Source organism: Lissotriton helveticus, chromosome 9 (assembly GCF_964261635.1).
Source record: "Lissotriton helveticus chromosome 9, aLisHel1.1, whole genome shotgun sequence".
Taxonomy (NCBI): Eukaryota; Metazoa; Chordata; class Amphibia; order Caudata; family Salamandridae; genus Lissotriton; species Lissotriton helveticus.
Window position 1 is genome coordinate 538,700,807 of NC_136070.1, and position 9,405 is coordinate 538,710,211.

The following is a 9,405-nucleotide window of genomic DNA, read 5'->3' on the forward strand; positions in this document are numbered from 1 at the left end:
CACAAAGGCAGGATAAAAGCAGTTTGATGAAGATCATAAGGAGTGTAAAACACAGCTGAAAGCTTATGGAACATGTCTATGGTCTGCAGGGAATCACGTTGAATCGCAGTTAGTGCTGCTTGTGTAATATAGAGTGGTATTTGATAAAATGACACTTTCTCAGTGATGGATTTAGGTTTACAAAGGATGCAAGTGTTTACCTTTCACAGCATCTACCATGTTACCCTCAACATGGTCAGGGAAGCTCCTCGTTGCCTCAGTTGAATGTATCCATGACGATGAGTCCCGTTCCTTTTCCTTTTGAGCATATAATGGCTGAGGTTGGCCACCACTATCAGATGATAGTGGAGGCAAATGGTTTGGGTATTATGGAAGGCTCTTGGAGGTGAATGTTTACTTCTAGTTGAAATTTTACAAAGATTTGTGGCATTAGTTTTGTTCTCGGACCCATGTAGAAAGCAGTTACTCGAAAGAGAGAAATCACATCAATCCTTAGACTTCCTCTGAAGCATTTCTAGAGGTCTTTCACGCAACCTGACGAAGCGCAATGCATCTCTGACACGTATCTTAGCAAATATGAGTCTCCTAGCTAAAAGTCCCCAGATCTCTTGCTTTTCCAACTTGCCTTATTGAGAATTCAAGTAAAGCATGGCTCTAAAAACTGACCCAGCTGTAATGGGCAGTTGGCCACACAAACTGCAAAGAATTATCATTTAGATAGTTTAGAGCCTTGAGTTGCCTCTCTTGTATCCCCTCAATGAATTTGGTGCCATAAGTGAAACAGCCATTGGTAACTCATGGTTCATCCCTGTAGTTGAAACAAAGATCTTTGGTATATATCTTTTATCACCCATCTGATAACCAAAGGCTTGTTTCATAAATAGTTCCTCTCTGTGTAGGTCTGGCCTTAGGGTGATTGAGGTGCATCTGCGTTTATGTAAAAACAGCATCCCCGGAAGCAAAGCTTCTATATCACGGCAAAAATGGGATTCCACTTCCTGTGCTTGAAGTTCCACTTAAAAAAAAATCTCTACAGAAGGGGTGTCTACAGTGGATGAATCCGTGCCAGATTTTCAATATAAGCACATGGGATAAATTTGCACGCATTAACACATGGGACTTTTTTTTAGTCTGCGGTGAACCTGTAAATCTGGCAGGAATCTGGCTACTTTAGGCCAACATCTGACACCTAATCTCGACTAATAGAGTTTCAACTTCTTATAATGCACTCTGCAGCTTGAATTGACCACTCCTCAACTGATTCTGCCCTGCACCTTTGTAAGGTTATCCATTAGCCAGCCCTGCCTAATACATTCAATATCTGATGCCAAGCAAGCAAGAGCAGAAGATCAAGCAACTTTCTATTGAGGGAAGAGGATTAAATAAAGTGAGTGTGGTTCTTCTGCTTTCATGTTTATGTACAATGGATGTACATGTTATTAAAAAACAGCAAAGCAATGCGTAAAATTTTGTTTTCCAGTAAAGTGCATGCTAAAACTAAACCCAGTATAACGCCAGATATCTGCAACATGCTGAATGGAGGAAAGCTGGACATAATAAGTTTACATTTTGGTATAATTTATTTATATTGATCCCTCCCATCCTAAAACCACTTTTCCCAGTGGAATCTGCCTGCCCTAGGAAACAACCTTATACTCCCTTAACCTCCATAGAAAAGAGAAGAGAAAACAAAAATTAAGAGAAACATTAATTACTCTGTAACCCCATGAAAAAGGAAAAAGCAGCAAGAATCAAGGCATTACCAGCCTGCAATGCCATTGATGAAGTTGGAACATGAGAAGGATGAAAGCTGGGTTCTCTTTCAAAGATGTTGATGCTAAAGAGAAGGCTAAAGTTGGTGCCCCAAATTTCATTTAATTTCAGATCAACATATCACAAGAACGTTGATTCCCCCACCTCCTGTTATGCTCGTCTTTGTATCTTATGCTATTCCACCAAGAAGCTTGGCTGCATCTCCAGATAACTGGCGTTCAACTGGCAGTTCATTAACACTTAGTGTCCAGTCGAGAAACGTACATCTAAGAGTCTATTATCAAGTGTAGGTTCTACCTATGTTGCAGAAAAACTAAGTTACCTCATATATTTGATTGTAAACATTTAGTTTAATAGTGGTAACAACCCGTAAGGACTTATTTTCTATCTTGATTTCCAAATTTTGTATCTAAACCTATGTATTTGTATTATAACTACATTGTACAAAAAGCATATAAATAATATAATGTAGAAAGATCCTTGTGTCGTTATTCTTTATTCAGTTGTGTGTGTGTGGTTACACGTTTTAAGTTGCAATGGGAAGCAGAAAAAAAGTATGCAAGCATTGGATGTCTTTTGCACATACACAGAAAGACCAGGTATTTGCATTTGTGTATTTTTACATGGTATGGTACTGTAAATTCCAGATAACTAGCTAATTTCACATAAATGAAGAAATAGGTAACAAACTTACAAGTATCCTTCATGCTTTATGATTGATTGTTCTTAATGTCTTCCCTCCTCACAAGTGAGTTAGCAGAATTGTTCCCCGAGACGACCTTCCCTCCTCATTGGCAAGCACGCCATTTTCTAACCACGACTAGCAAAAGTTGCCTTTTTGCAAAGTCACGTCATAATATTTGCCTTTTTTGCGACTCTCTTTTGCTGGTATTAGGACTGTGTGCATGGTGACACTGATAAGTGCAACAGTGAGTGTGCTCCTTCCCTACAATGGAATTTGTAAAATGGAATTCACCCAAATGGTCTAATTAACTTTCCTGTATGGCCACAGTAAGTGGCACAGAAAATGTTACTTGTGGGCTGTAGTCTGTAATTACATCACCCACATGCATGTCGTAAATATATGTATGCCATAAACACTACAGTGCTCTGGCTGGGCTGCAGTTTAAAGGCACTGCAGTAACACGTACAGGACGTATTAATACGTCTCCCTTAAAGTGTGCCTTGTAAGACCACAAGGCAGGTTACCTAATGTATAAAAAAAGTGGCACACAATCTATTTAAAAAGTATGTCCTTACAGTGACTGAAGACCTAAAAGCTATTTCATTGTGTAGGAGCGGCTATAGTTTCCATAGAAAATAGCTTGGTATGATAAAATATTACCATCCCCATGAGGAAATGCTAGCAAAGTCCTTCAAAGTTATTTCATACATCATTTTCAAAACCTGAACTTATCGTGGAATCCAATTTTTGACAACTTGAGTCGAAAACTAACGTTGTAAATGTGTACTTTAGACTGCCTGAGCAAGAGCTAGCTTTAAATTAGTTCTGCCTCTAATGACACCTCCAGAACTAAAAGCCACATCCTTGGCTGGAAGAGTTAACGATCCTGACTCAGAAGACAGTGACCTGTATCTGAGGGCAGAAAGGATACAAGAGTGAGAATGGCTGACCACTTAGTAGAACAAAGGACAGCTTTAGGACTACCTCTTGATTTGGATATACCAGGAGGGCTTCTTCTGTTCTTAGGATACTCTTCGACAGCCAGGGTCCAGTCACAGTGGGGAGAAGAACCAGCTTGTATCCTGTCAGGTGGGAGAAGAGCTCTTCTAAATAGAGATGTGGCTAAGGTGCCGAAAACAGGCCTGCCTGTTGGCAGAAGGGTTCTGCCATACTGAAACAGGGAATTCTGGGTAATTTTACAGAAAGGCAGAAAGGAAGTACCTACATACGGAGGTGAAGGGGCTTCATTAAAATAGTTAGGATTGGATAGCAGTATTACTCCAATCACAGGCTAATGCACAGGCTATATCTGGCACCTCAACCACCATCTCTTGAGAATAATCTTGAACCTTGGGAGACTCTACCTGAAGAAGGCACTTTTGTAGGAAGACTCCTGACTCTTTCTGGAAGAACGGAACTTGCACAACGTCTCCTAAGTCCTTCTGGACCCAGGGAGTAGGACTGCTCCTCAAGGGTCAAGTAGTTGGCCTCATCTTTACCTGCCTCAGGGACATTAAAAGCAAAAGAACCCCATACACTAAGAGGACACAGCTAACCACATAGAACTGATTGGGAGATACTTGGTGACGAGCAACCTCTTAGGAGCTAGGGGCTGCAGGTCTAATCAGCAGAAACTTTCCCTGCAGTTGAACAAAAGTAATTTTTTCCTCCTCCAGAGGACCATGACAGGTTGCTGAGGCTTGCACAGGGAGGTTGCAACATACGGGGGAAAGAAAACCAGGTTTGTCCCATTTGAAGCTTTTTATCATGAAAACAAGATTTAGTGGGACCTCATGGTAAAGGTCCCGGGTCTTGTGGAGCACTGCCCAGCTGCAGCTTCCAGCCTGCAAGATTTCAATGTCCCCAAAAAGTGCCTTTAAGTTTAAAGGTAAAAACTATCACCAGGACAAGCTGCTTGGTGTATCTGAATATTGGTCCATCATGGTTAGCCTGACATCATGCTTAAGTCCGATCAAGCTTGATTTGTTTTTAATTATGCTTTACTTTTCTAGGTGCTTTTGTGCCTTAACACCTTAAAAATTATATCTTCTCTTATTCTATTTTAATGATCTTGGTGTCTTTTTGCTCCATAAATTTTTCTAAATTGGTTTGAAAATGTTATTGTGTTGTGTCCTTTACTTTACAATTGTTAGTATTGCTAGAGCTTAACACCCATTCCTCAGGGGATTGCCTGGTGCTTGTGCCACAGCTACCCTGGGTTGAGCAGAGATTCTCTCAGAACTGTGTTTTGACCTAACCAGACTGGGTATTTCAGTGGGTAGGAGTTTGCCAACTCCGAAATTTTATAACTACATTTTGATCATGATACATTCTTCTGATGTACAAACAAAACACTGGCTCTATCTACGTACTTCACTCTTCATTAACTCAGTTATCCAGACAACAGCATAAAAACCTCAAACTATATCAAACAAAACTCCCTTCAAAACTTCAATTAAAAAAATCATCTCAATTCACTATGTTGAAGAAGCCCACTCGGAATTACCATTCCCCTCGCAGCAATACACTCCACAGTGGGGACTGCAGGGGCCTATTGGTGCAAGACAAAAGCTAAGGGCCCCTGAGATGTTAGGAGTTTTCTCCCTGAGGCATTTACTTTCAGGGACCATCATAGTAATGAAAAAACAGTGACTGTCACCCTGTCCTCCTGAGAGTGGGGTGAGAGCCACTGTGACTTGACAACCCAGTGGTGGATGGGCCAACAGTTCAAGGGTTTAAGCCAAAAGAGCTGGAAAGGCTGCCGCAGATAGAGAAACAGTGGTTTCTCCACCTCTAAGTAAGGCGAGAGAACCACAAGTTTGTAGGCAGGGAATCAACCAATTCTTACATCCCAGTAAATGACCCAATGTGTCTATAATTCCTTGAGAAGCTTCTCAGGTTAGCCAAACATTTGACACGGAACAGAATATAGCACTCACACACCACACACTGCTCAGATATACCTTAAATGACTGTCCCGGTACCCCAGCAGTCCTCAACGTCCTACAAAACACTACAGTCAGAACAAACATCATCGACCTGCCATGTATTTAAAACAACAGCTCGTGCACAACAGTACTTCCCAGAAACACCACAACAGTATATATTAATATAGAACTCTCAACATATACAACTGACGTACTCACAGCAGTGGCCCGTGCAAGTAAAAGCAGTGAGGCCGGGTTAGGGGGGAGAATTCGACAGATGAGCACGAGGGAAAATTAAATAAATAATTATCCCTCATTGTCGTCGTCTGTTGAAACCCCCCACCACCTCCACCACCACCCGGCTCCACTGCCCCACCGCTCTTACCTGCACGGGCCGCTGCTGCATACTCACCCTACTGTTAGCTCACCTCCACCGACCTGAAGAAGACTCTGACCTTAGAAACATTTGGACTGTCATAACCCAGAATACTGGAACACACTACGGTGCCCTACTGGTAGCAGGTTAAGCGCTACATGAGTGCCAACTAACAATAGCTGGTATTGACTTTGTATTTATCAGTTTATTAGTAGTAATTTCTTCAAATTGAATAGTAACTAAGCGGTTGGGAGAAACAAATCGCCTCATAACACATCTAGCCTTGTACCTGAAGAGCACCTCCCCACCTCTTGTGTTAGTTGATGCTTGGGTATCTTCCCTGCTAAGAGCTTCCCCTTAAAGCTCCTTTCAAAGCAGTGATTTAGCACAACTGTTGCCAGAACTTGCATGATCAACAGAAAAAGAGCGTGTAGGGGTACAACTGAGAGAGTGTGTTTGTTCTGACCTTTAAAAAAAATCTTGAATACAGTACTTGATTGGGCAGAATTTGTGTGCCGCTGCCACAAAAGACTGCTTGTTCCAATCCTGTATGCTCATTTTGGGTGTTCCTTTACTTAACATAGCTGCCCCATTAAAATGTAATGACCTGGAAACGTGCAAGAGGAAGACCCCCTCAATCATGATGCGATTATATTGGCTAAGAGTATTGCTTCATTAGCTAGCATCAGTTTGACTGGTAGGAAAAATGATGAATAGAGCTTGCTGATAAAGGTTTTTCCCTGCTGGGGTCCAAAGTGATGACAGGGTGATGTCTGTGCCTGTTTGTTTTTCTTCCCCACTTGCATTTGTGATGTGCAGAAAACACTCCCACTCTTTCTGACCCTCCAACTGATGTAGTGGCTGCTGTAGTCAGAGGCCATGGTCCCATTCCCCAAAAGCCTCCTGCCAATCCCTCCTCTCGCAGCAACCCACAGCCTCAGTTCACTCTCCCCAACTGCACCGTCTCCTACACAACCAACTCCTGCAACAGCCCCAAGAGCCTCTTCTCACTCTCCCTTCCAGTAGCCGTCCCTTCCAGTAGCCGCCCCTGCAGTGCACTACCGCTATGCTGTCCAGCAAAACAGGTCCAGCCACAAATAATCCCCACACCCCATTCCTTCTCAGCAGCCATTATGGAGGCCAAAAGGGATCGGGTGTAGGGTCAGAAAGTACATCTACAGCCTGCGCCCAACCACGCTGCACCCATAGGCTGCAGTCCCCACTCATGTCTTACACCAGCCCACAGCCTCAAATGAAGTGCTTCACCCGTAGCCCAGGGCTGAGTCGGGGTACCACGTTGGTGGACGGCGTCCCCCCACTTATTTTACCGGGCGCTCTATAACTATAAACTGCAACTGAGTGCAAACCACCTTTCGTGACTTCACTTCCTGTCTTCACGTCAGCGTCCCCCCACTTCTTTATTTAGGACTTGTGCCCTGCCATAGCCTATTTTGCTTGTCCCCCCTCCAGTAGCCTTCACCTGCTTTCCCCTCCTGTACCACATACCCGCTCCCTCCCAGCTCATCCTCAGTCTGAGGCAGATCTCGCTTCCCACACCAGCACCCCCAGCCCAAACTCCCTTCCTGCACCATCCCACAGCCTCATTACTCTTCCCTCTGGCACCAGCCTAGTTTCAGGTGAAACTGAATAGGCATCCAGGGTCACAAGAAGAACAGATATTCTGTGGGTGCATTTGTAGACATATGTGCATGTTAACAAGTGTTGTGTAATTTAACATATGTTCTGTAAGAGGTGTGCCTGTGTAAGTGCTGGGTGGCTGAGTGGTGTGACTGCAGTGTTAGTGGTGTAAGTGCGGAGTGACAAAAGTGTGCATGCTTAGTCAGGGTGGGTTGTGTGCCAACGTAAGAGCTGTATGACCAGTGTGTCCATGTGAGCTGTGTAATGGGTGAGTGGAATCCAGTGTAGAGTGAGGAGTGTGAGCTGTGCGAGTGCAGGACGAAGTATTTCAAGACACTAACGGGCACATGCATCATTCATACATTTTGCATTTCTTAATTTGCGAAAATTACCGAATCGCAAATTAAGAATTGCAAAATGCTATGCATCATTTTTTTCGGTATTTATTTGTGATTCGGTAAAAATCGCAATTTTTACCGAATTGCAAATAAATACCGAATTCCTAACTGCTTTTTCGCGAATCCCATTGATTCCTATGGGCCGAAAGGCCCATAGGAGTCAATGGGAAGGCATTTACGAATTCGCAATTTGTTGATGCATTCCAAGGGTGCAGGGGGGGGGGTCCAAAGGACCCCCCCTGCACCCTTGAAATGTATTTGAAAGTGCATGTTTCAAACACACATGTCGTAAGGACATGTGTGTCTGTAACATGACAGTGTAAAAAATGCATTTTTTTGCATTTTCAAAGATTTTCGCAAATTAACACGAGGGTCAACCTCGTGTTAATTTGCACTTCCAATTTCAAAATTCGCATTTTTTTTTAATTGATGCATTGCATTTAAGGAATCGCACAAATGCGATTCCTTAAATGCATTCGCATTTTTAAGAAATGCAAAAAAATGCGAATATTGAAAAAGTGTTTGATGCATCCCAAAAACGTATTTAGGAAGTGCAAACGGCCGAATTTACCGATTCGCACCGTTTGCACTTCCTAAATAGGTTGATGCATGTGCCCGTAAGTAACTCACCATGTCATTGAAGGTTGGTAATTGGGGGTTTGGGTGAAATTTAAATTGGGATTATTCTGACTTCAAGCAGGGACATGGGGAGGAGAAAATACATCATCAGCTGGTCCTGCATCAAAATGTCAGCCTTTTGGACATGCTTAAAATGACCTTTCTAGAGGTGGGAGAGCCTCTGAAGGCCAGAGTCAGATGCTGGGCTCTCACTCCTAAAGATGTATTCTCGGAACCTCGAGCCAGGTTTTCATATGGCTTCTGCCGCCAACCCCGTTTGTCAATCACCCAAGCCCTCTGTCCCGTCATCTAGTGCCTACATTGTGCAACGTCAAACCACGATACCTGGCATCTGTTACCCTCCTTGACAAAATGGTGTTTTCTTATTTTACTGTGCCTCCTTTTCTTTTACAATTACATTTATGACAACCTAAAAAAAACTCACTTTACGATGTGTGCTCTACAAAAACCTCAAATGTTGCTACATATATTATTAAAACCCTATCGACGTTCATATGATAACTTACTTGTATCTTAGTTTATTAATAGCATCGAAGACATGACTGTTTCTAGACTTATGTTTAGGATCTATGAGGCCGATTTACTAAAATCCCATGCAATGCAGCACAGCAACCAAAGTTGCTGTGCCACGTTGCATGAGAGAGCAGGACAGGTCCATATATATATATATATATTACCTACTGGCGGTCGCCAGTAGGTATATATAGTTAGGATTTTTTCTCTATGGGATTTTTGAAAATTCTATGTCTAATAACTTTGGCGTTTGTGGACGGAATTGGCTGAAATTTTCTGGGAAATGGAACATTTTGTTTCTGAGCAGCCCCTGAAGATTTGGGGGGGGTTCGTCAAGGGGGGGCCGAGAAAAAAGGGGGGTCCCAAAACGTGTTTTTAACATTGAGTTTTCCATAGGGCGGTTGGCCTCACTTTTAGCCCGAACGGCTGAATGGATTTGCACGAAACTTGGCAAAA